Source organism: Tupaia chinensis, unplaced genomic scaffold, assembly GCF_000334495.1.
Source record: "Tupaia chinensis unplaced genomic scaffold, TupChi_1.0 Scaffold147282_1, whole genome shotgun sequence".
NCBI classification, from domain to species: domain Eukaryota; kingdom Metazoa; phylum Chordata; class Mammalia; order Scandentia; family Tupaiidae; genus Tupaia; species Tupaia belangeri.
In genome coordinates this window covers 5766052-5776002 of record NW_006207133.1, presented here as the reverse complement: position 1 = coordinate 5776002, position 9951 = coordinate 5766052, and the positions used below count along the sequence as shown (strand labels likewise).

The 9951-nt window shown below is 45.1% G+C and overlaps 2 pseudogenes; both read right to left on the bottom strand.

The window, feature by feature from the left end:
* The window catches only part of LOC102502698 (MICOS complex subunit MIC60 pseudogene), a 45557-nt pseudogene extending 39986 nt beyond the window's left edge, over positions 1-5571 (bottom strand).
* A 1014-nt stretch (positions 5572-6585) lies between these two features.
* Positions 6586-9214, bottom strand: LOC102502278 (RNA-binding protein EWS pseudogene; annotated as a pseudogene).
* Positions 9215-9951: the final 737 nt, after the last annotated feature.

Here is a 9951-nt window from a genome sequence, read left to right as displayed (position 1 = left end):
GTTTTGGTCAACCTGGCTATAATGTGTCTTGGAAAAGATCTTCTTGGGTTGATTCTTTTTGGGGTCCTTTGTATTTCCTGGGACTGGATCTTCAAATGCCTCTCTAAATTTGGAAAGTTTTCTTGCAGGATTTCATGGAATAGATTATCAATGCCCTTACGGGTCTCTTCACCTTCTGGAATGCCAATTATCCGGATGTTTGGACGTTTGATGGTGTCTAGTACTTCTCGCATATTATTCTCAAATTTGGGGGCCATTTTCTCAGTCTTTGTGGTGGATTTTTCTAGGCCATCCATTTTCTCTTCTATATCTAAGATTCTATTTTCTGAATGATCTAGTCTGCTTTTAATACTTTCAAGGGAGATTTTGACTTCCTGTATTATAGACTTCATCTCTAACAGTTCCATTGGAGTTTTTTGAACTCATCAACTTCTTTCTCCTTTCTCTTTAGCAGTTCATTGTCTCTCTTCTCTTCTATCTCTGTTAGCTTTGACATTATGAATGTTCTAAATTCCTTATCAGACATTTCCATGATTTTCACTGAACTGCTTGTGGAAGAAGAAGAGTTACTCTTTTCCCTTGGAGGAGAGGTATTTTCTTGTTTTCCCATATTTCTTGTGATCTGGTGGTGATTTCTTGTCATCTGATGGACGGTGTGTTTCTTTCAAATTCTTGAAATTCAGTCTGAATGTTCAGGAGCAAGCAGACAGAGGTGATCTAGAATCTCATTGTCATTCTGTTGTGATCACTGTTGCAGCAGATTCAGTAGATATTGAGGAATATTTTAACCTGCTAGCTTGTTTGCTGGAGGCTCAATTATCAGTAGAAAGTCTTCATTTCTCTTGTGCCCTGAAATACCTAGTTCACAGGAGCCATGTGGAACCTTCTTCTCTGGCAAAATTTTTTAAAAAAATAAATAGTAGTGTAGCAACAGCAGGGCTACAGATGTAGCTGACTGAAGCCCTTGCAGCCAGGCCAGGATGTCTGAGTCCATGATGGACAGACAGCCCGAGGCAAGACTCTGCTCAGCCCAGTGCTTCCTATTTCCTCAGCAGACACCCACACCTCTTACCGGAAGAGCTTGCCTGTGTACCTGCCACTGAACTATTACATAAGCCCTTAAAGACATCAGCCATTCAGTGGACATCTCTCCTTCCTCCCCTACATTCCCTGCAAACAGAATGAAACATCAGCCACACAGTGAAGGGCCTCTTCATTGTTTTCCAGCAACTGCTTCTGTGTACCAGGAACTGAGGCAGAGAGATGGATACGAAGTGGTGGTTCTTGGGCCAGCCTGTGGCATGGTGGTTAAGGCAGCTAGATCCCACATGGCTGACTAAGTGATTCAAGTTTCAGACCCAGCAGCCTGAAAAACACATCAGATGCATGTATATGCATGCCCAAAATCGAGGGAGAAATGGAGAGGGGATTGTAGCATGGCCAAGTCCTATGAGAGGTGCTTTCTCACTTTCCTTCTCTATTTCTCTCTGGCGAGTGTACATGCTCCTTAGAAAATAAAAATAAATTAATTTTTTTAAATGAAGTGGTGGTCCTTGCCTCTGAAGAACTCATCATTTGGTGGGAGGAACATATAGATAGTCTCAGTAATTACTTAACTAATCTTTATCATTATTTTAGTATCTGTCTTCCCCCACTAGACTGTAAATACCTGAAAAAACTGGGTCTGCTTTGCTCACTTAGTTATTCCCAGTAGGTACTTGATAAATATTACTGACTGATTAAATTGAAAGGCTAAGTGATAACCTCTTCAACAATGTTGGTCCAAACAAAAGCCATAGCATTCTGTGAATTGCATTACTTCTAAAAGAACCCTGGGCCCACGGGAAGGTGCTTAGAGGAGAAATTCCACATCCAGGCAGCAAGTCACTCGCCTGCTCTGAGCTCCCTCTCATGTAGGCCAGCTACAAGCTGCCTGGGGTCTGCTTCCTCCTCCTCCTCCAGGCAGCTGACAGAGACCAAACCCACCTGGATGTAGGTATTACCAAAATAAATAGTGCTTACTTACACAAGTTCAGAAAACAGTACTACAAAGCCATGAATTTATTTTCTATCTGTGTTTCATAACAAAACACGTTTTATTGGTTACGTAAGAACTTTTTTTTCTCTCTTTCTAATATTGCAAATATTTCAACTTAATGAGGACCACTTCTGTTTAGCCCCCCTCTCCCCAGAGCTGGTGAACAAACTCAAGTTTGTGAGCTTCCTTTCCCACATCAGATACAACCCCCTCCACCTGAAGCAGCTTCAAGCTCACAGTACGAAGTAGATGGCGGGCTTTGGGCTCTCCTCCCTTGGTCATTTTTGCTTTTGTGCTGGATTTTAGAGACTTGTCAATATCAAGTATGCGGATTGCAGGCTCAGATGAGCACAGGGGAAACACACATTCGTAATCCTATGAGCACACATTCGAGCAGAGACTCTCCTGAGGTGGCTGAGGCAAAAGGGCCCTGCATCTCAAGCAGACTTTGGAGTTGATTCTAACCAGAACCCCAGCAGCAGAGAAAACAACGCTGCCCACACTCAGCAGGCTTCACGCCTTTCCCTTTGGTCTGGCATTCACTATATCTTCCCGCTGTAATTAGATCACTGGAGACTTGGCCAATGAAAATAGATTTATTCCAGCCTCGTCTCCTGCCCCAGCTGCACCTGGAAGACTCATGCTTGGCTGTTTAATCCCCCTGAATCAGGTCTCACCTCTGGGGCAGGTGAGACAGCAGGGCCAGGAAGTATTTCCTTCTCAGGAGAGTTTCCTCCTGCTCCTTGTGAAACGGTGCCAACTGGCTCCAGAGGGAAAAGCCTTTCTTCCTCCTATATATTTTTTTCTCCTTTTTCTCCTCTCTCTTCTCTCTTAGGGACCAGTAGTTGGCGTAATGGCTATGTCCCTGGACTCCCATGTAGTTGACCGTGGCTCGAGTCCCAGACCCGATGGCTTAAACTCATGCTGGGCACATGTGAATGTGTGCCCAAGATCCCGAGAGGAGAATGGAGGAGAAAGGACTGTGGCATGGCCATCCCCCTTGGGGGGGGGGGGAGGCGGTGATTTCTCGCTTTCTGTCTCTCTGTTTCTGTCTGTCTTTCTGGCGAGCAAACATGCCCTGTACCAAAAAAAAAAAAAAAAAAAAAAGTATATTTAGGGACCAGCACTTGGCATAATAGTTATGTCGCTGGACTCCCACATAGTCAACCATGGTTCAAGTCCCAGACCTGGTGGCTTAAAACTCACACCAGGCACATGTGTGTACATACGCAAGATCTTGAGAAGAGAATGAAGGAGAAGGAAGTCAGGTGTGACCATTCTCCCTGGAGGGTAATTTCTTACTTTCTTTCTCTCTGTCTCTCTCTGTCTCAGGTGAGCACACATGCCCTATAGCAAAAATCTCTCTTAAAAAAAAAGTATCAGGTACCGGCAGATGGCATAATGGCTACATCACTAGACTCCCATGTAGACAACTGAGGTTCGAGTCCCAGTTCTGGTGGCTTAAACTCTCACCCAGGATCCCAAGAGAAGAATGGAAGAGAAGGGATTGCAGCGTGGCCATCCTCCTAGGGGGGTGATTTCTCACTTTCTGTCTCTCTGTCTCTCTCTGTCTCAGGTGAGACACCATGCCCTATAGCAAAAATCTCTCCAAAAACAAGTATGTTTAAATGGAAACTTTGGAAAGGTCAGGTTAAGTTTAAGGAGCCTGAGACATCTATAATCATATGCTAGATTTTCTAATTCTTTTCCTTCTTTCTGGTTTTCAGGCTAAGTCCTTTGCTGGCTTTGTTCCTCTCATTAAACCTGTCCTTCCCCCAGACTAGACCACTTAACCCAGACAGGTAGTGAGGCCCTGGGCAGGGGCAGGTGCAAGGGCTTTTCCACACACCTAGCCCCAGAACCACTGACTTACTCATCCTCTCTGTCCTTGGATTCCTCATCAGAAAGTGATGTCGACCTCACCGAGTTTTGAGTAAATGAGTGATGACAACTCCACACTTAATAAAGGTTCAATAGGAGCCAGCAGGTGGCATGATGGTTAAGGCTCTGGATTCACATGTGACTAACCATGGTTCGAGTCCCAGACCCGGTGGCTTAAAAATCATGCAGGGCACAGGTGCTTGTGTGCCAAAAGTCCCAGAAGAATAGAGGAGAAGGGATTGTGATGTGGTCATCCTCCTTTGGCGGGGGACGGGATTTTTCATTTCCCCTCTCTCTAGCCCTCTCTAGCTCCCTTCAGCAAAGGCACACTGCACCCACCCTATGAGGGAAAAAAAACTCAATATTATTCCCTTCCTCCTCTCATTGCCCCTGTCCCGAACCATTTTTACAAACTTTTAAAGCTAGAAACCTAGGAAGATGACAGCCGTAAAGCCACAAAGTCACGCAATGTGCCAAAATGTCTCCTGGAACAGGTGCTTGTCACCCCAAAGCAGTTTCTGCTCTTCCCACAACTCTCGTTTCAGTGTAAGTGATGTCTCCACATTCCCACTGTCCAGCTCCCTTCCCTGCCATGGAAGGCCATGCTGAAGACCCCAAGCTGCCACTGTGTAAGAGGAACAGCAGGGAGGGAGGAGAAAAAGGCCCATGGAGAGGTGCCTGGCAGCAGGGGACGCTCAAGGAGAGTAGAGGAGTTGTGGTGCCTTGGGGACACTCGAGACATGTTCCCTGTCTGATCTGTAATGTGACAGTGAACACTTCAAAGGATCGTCCAGGGAGGACAAACGTGGGTGTGGATGCCAACAAGAATATGAGGATCTGTAAAAATAAATGTCCATTCCAGAGAGACACTCTCTCCAGAAATAATTTCAAAGTTCAACTTTTAAAAAAAGTGAACATAGGAATTTAATGCTACATAATTTATGAAGGGCAATTTTGTAATAGGCAGCAAAATCCTTTGAAATATGTATATACTTTGACCCAGCAATTTCACTTCCAAGAATTTATTCCAAAGAGAGCAAATGGAATGTGAAGACCTTGTTCAACTCCACTTTACACTTACTATAAGAAGACTTCATAAGACAATCAAGAAAGTTTGAATTCTGGTGAATATTTAAAGATAATCTGAAATTATTAATTATTTTTGCATTAACTAGGGTACATAGTCTATTCAGACCGCCTTGGCATTTTAAATATATTTTACATTTGTATTTTATTTTATTGTTAGTTATAGCAACAATAAAATGGTGGTAAAATACACATAACATAAAATTTGCCATCTTGGGACCAGCAGTTGGTGTAATGGCTATGTCGCTGGACTCCCATGTAGTCGACCACTGTTCGTGTCCCAGACCCAGTGGCTTAAACTCATGCTGGGTGCCTGTGCGTGTGTGCCCAAGATCCCAAGAAGAGAATGGAGGAGAAGGGATTGTGGTGTGGCCATCTCCCCGGGGGGTGATTTCTTGCTTTCTGTCTCTCTGTCTCTATCTTTCTGGCCAGCACAAGTGCTCGATAACAAAAACCTCTCAGAAAAGAAAAAGAAAAAGAAAAGAAATTTACCGTCGTAACCATTTCTGAGTGTACAGCTCAGTAGCATGACGTACATTCACACTGTTGGCCACCGTCTCTGCCATCCACCTCCAGAACTCTTTCCAAATTGCAAAACTGAAACTCTGTATCCATTAAACACTAAATCCTTATTCCCACCTCCCTCCAGCCCATGGCAAGCTCCAGTCTACTTTCCAATGTTATGAAATTGACTACCCCAAGTGACTACCACCTACTAAATATCAATGAAATCATATAGCATCCCTCCTTTTGTGATGGGATGATTTCACTTAGCATAATGTCCTCAAGTATCATCCATATCATAGCATGTGTCAGAAATTCTTTGCTTTTTATGGTTGAATAATATAACCATTATATATATATGCTACATTTTCTTTATATATTCATTCATTAATGGACACTTGGCTATTATGAATAATGCTGTTATGAACGTGGGTATGCACATAACTCTTTGAGGCCCTGCTTTCAATCCTTTTGGCTAAAATTATCATTAATGTTTATAGGTTGTTAATGGCATTATGGTTACATTACTGAAAATAAAAGAGGAGAAAAAAGCCCTAATCCTTTAAAGATATATATTAAAGTATTTAAAAGGGAAAAAATGACACTAGATGTTTGATTTTACACTCTCCCAACCCTGCATTAAATTCAGGAGTGTTGGCAGTGTAAAATTAAACAAGCTAAGACATGTTTGATTGTTATGGAAGCTGGGAGATGGGTGAGAGTTTGCCACCCTACTCTCTACTTTTGTATTTGCTTGAAACCTTCCATTTAAAAATAATTTTAAAACAAATGGCATAAAGATGCATATTCATAGCAAAAAAACTAAATGTACAATAATGGATTTATTAAATAAATTATGAGGCACTTATATTATGGAGTACTCAAAGCAGACTCTTTTTTTCCCTTAAATTAAGTAACATGTAATTGCTTAAAATGAGACCAACACCGCCAACCCAAACAAGGACACACAGATGTTAGTTTTTATTTCGTAATCATAAAATTTACTTTGCAGTTTAGCTAGATTTGGAGGTGAATAAGAAAAATTTGAACCCAAAGAACTGCAGCGGGAGCACGGGTTACAGGACACAGCGAGCAGTGGGGTGGAGGGTGCTCTCCTGAGCCACAGAGGGAATGGTCTGGTTAAGAGAAAACAAGTCAAATTCATCAGAGTTGTCCACAGTCAGCAATGGTGGTCTTCTTGCTGGTCTTGCCATTCTTGGACCCAAAGCTCCCTGGCTTCCACGATATTCATACCCTCTTTCACCTTGCCAAAGACCACATGCTTGCCATCCAACCACTGTCTTGGCAGTGCAGATGAAAGACAGAACCATTTGTGTTAGGTCTAGTATTTGTAATGGACAAGATGCCAGGACCTGCGTGTTTCAGGATGGAGTTTTCATCAGAATTTCTCACCATAGATGGACTGGCCGTCAGTACCATTACACCATGTGAAGTTGCCACCCTGGCACATAAACCCTGGAATAATTCAGTGAAAGCAAAAACCCTTTTTTTTTTTTTTTTTTAACCATTTAACTTGTTTTACTGTTTCTTCACAAATGGTGAAAAATACTAAAGTACAGACAAGAAATAATCATAATGTTGTGGCCAACATTATAAATACGGAATTATAAATTTAAAACACTTTCTGGTTTAAAAAAATAAATCTGGTAGTCAATGCAGCTCTGCGGGATCTTCGCACCCAGTAGGGCCGGTCTCTGCGCCCTGACGGTGCTCGCCTTTACCCATTTTTCCAGGTCCTCTACAGCCGCCTCGTCTTCCTCCCATCTGCTCCATCAAAGGTCCAGGGGGCCCACCAGGACCACCGCATCTTCCTCCACCAAAGCCACCTTGGTCCATGCCCCGGCCACCATGGAAACCACCTCTGTCACCACTACGGCCACCTCTGAACATTCCACCAGGGCCACCACGATCCATGAGGCCACTCTTCCTCCCTTCATGCCACCAGGGCCACCTCTGCCACATTCTCCACCCGGGGGTGGGAAGGGTGGCAGGAGGAAGCCTTCAGGCTTCGGGGCCTTACACTGGTTGCATCCTGTCCTCCAGGCGAAGTTCTGGTTTCCATGACCCGGATTGGGACACTGCCAGTCGCCCGCTCAATGCTGGATGTTCCTCCTCCAGAGGGGTTCCCTCGGGAACCTCAGGGAACTCTTGGAGGGAAGCCTCCTCTGTCTCCTGCATGGCCTCCCATGCGACCCATGGGGCCTCTAGGACTTCCTGGGCCCCCTGGACCTCCACGGAGTGCGGGGTGGCATTCCTCTGCCCTCACAGGGTGGCATTCCACCTCTCATGCAGTTCATTGGAGGCTTCTTCCAGGTAAGAGAGACTTTAAGTTTGCTGCCTTAAAAATATTTCCCATCAAACCACTCCATGGCAGCCTTGGCAGTCTGTGGGTCTTCATAGGACACTGTGGCATCACCTTTGGGCTTTCCTGTCTCCTTGTCCAGGTAGATGTGGATCATGGGCTGCCCAGTTCTCTTGTTCATCTTAACCACCACACATTGTTTAAAGAAGTCTGCCAGATCATCTAGAATCACACTTAATCCTTGCACATAAATTGCACTGTTGTCAGAGTCTTCATCTGGATCTATGGGTGGACCTAGATCAAGATCTGGTCTTTCATCCAGGGGTCCACCAGGCTTATCGAAGCCACCTCGCTCTCCAGCACTGTCCATTCCACTGCGTCCTCCTCCCCGCTCACCTCTGCTCATGCCTCCACGATCGAATCCCCCTCTTCCCCTGCCCCGGTTATCAGGGCCACTCATGCTCCAGTTCACTCCTGTCTGGAAAATCCTCCCGACTCCTGCTTGTAAACACCCATGCTACTGGAGTGGTCCTGTCAGAATGAACTCTGCTGCCCATAGCTGCTGCTCTGTTGGCTATATTGACTTGGAGCCTGGCTGTAGGATCCAGTTTTTTGGGGGAGGGGGTGACTAGTGGGAGGCTGCTGCCTATAGCTGCTTTGTTGACCATAGTCACTCTGCTGTCCATAGTTGCTTGGTTGCCCATAGGTGTTCTGCTGAGAGTAATTGCTCTGATCATAACTAGTTGGCTGCGTAGAGGAATAGCTAGTAGGAGCATAGGATGGAGGTGCGGTGACTGGCTGCATGGGGTAGCTCCCAGGTACATGAGGTTAGCTGTAGTTACTCTGTCCATATCCTAGGCTGGGCTGGTTGTAACCCCCTGTGCTGGATTGAGGTTGACTAGTCTCAGCGGGCTTGTTACCATCCTGTGGTCTTGCAGGTGCGGTGGCTGCAGGCTGCTGCCCACAGGCTGGGTAAAGTAGGCTGGGTGCCATATGAAAACTGAGCTGCACAGGAAGCCTGGGTGGTGGTGACTGCAGCAGTGGTGGTATCATAAACACCAGTGCTGTACCTCTGGACAGGCTGGCTGTATGCCTGGGGGGCAGTTGGAGTAGCATAGCCAGTAGGAGGCTGTCCATAAGAAGTTGCATAGGCGATCTGCCCAAAGGTGCAGTGGTCTGAGCCTGGGTAGAGCTGACATCGGTGAGCTGTCCATAGGTTCCATAGCTTTGTTGCCTATAAGCCTGGGTGGACTGTGCATATCCTCGAGTGGGCTGGGCGATGTAAGCACTGTAGCCCTGCTGGGCTGCAGCTTGGCTATAGGTACTATAATCCGTGAACACCATTTTCTCTCCTTCCTCCTCGTTCTCTCAACGTCCTTCTCCCTCTCACTCTCCCTCTAGGTGCAGCCAGCAGGAACCCTTCTAAGCAAATCCTTTCTCTCCAGTGCTCAAAGCATGAAAGTTTTCTGCTATCTTTGGAATATCTTTTTTTTTTTCCAAGCCAAACTGTGTCCAGCTTTATTAAAGATACTTTTCATAAACAATAATGGTACTTCAGGCAGGACATGGGCAGACAATCGTTAACAGTATACAACAACTTTCAAACTCCCTTCTTCAATGGACTACCAAAATTAGAAAGCCACTATAAAACCCAATGAAGTCTTCATTTGATGCTCTCAAAAGGGAAAATTTAGAGTGAGGGTTGACATTTCACATTTAGCATGTTGTTTAACAACTTTTCACGAGCCGACCCTGACTTTCGGGAAATGAAAATGGCAGAATATCAACCTGAAGATCCAACAATACAGAAAAGGAACTGCTTCTCTTTTGAAGGATGCCACCTCAATGTCATTGGAAAGTCCGGATTGCCTGACACGCTGGCATAACCAATATTCTGTGGTCAGGTCTCCACAGGTCTCTGGTGTAAGGGAGTTAAGTTTATGCTGAAAGCAGAGAGGGAGAGGACATAAAAGCAAATGTTAAGTTTTCCACACCACAAGGCATCTGTGCCAAGGTGGATGTGTGTCAGGGACTCCCTCCTCTTGGAAGCCAAGAGGAAGTCTCTCAAAACCAGAAGGAAAAGATGTTGTCCAAATCAATCCAGCTTCAGAGACATTCT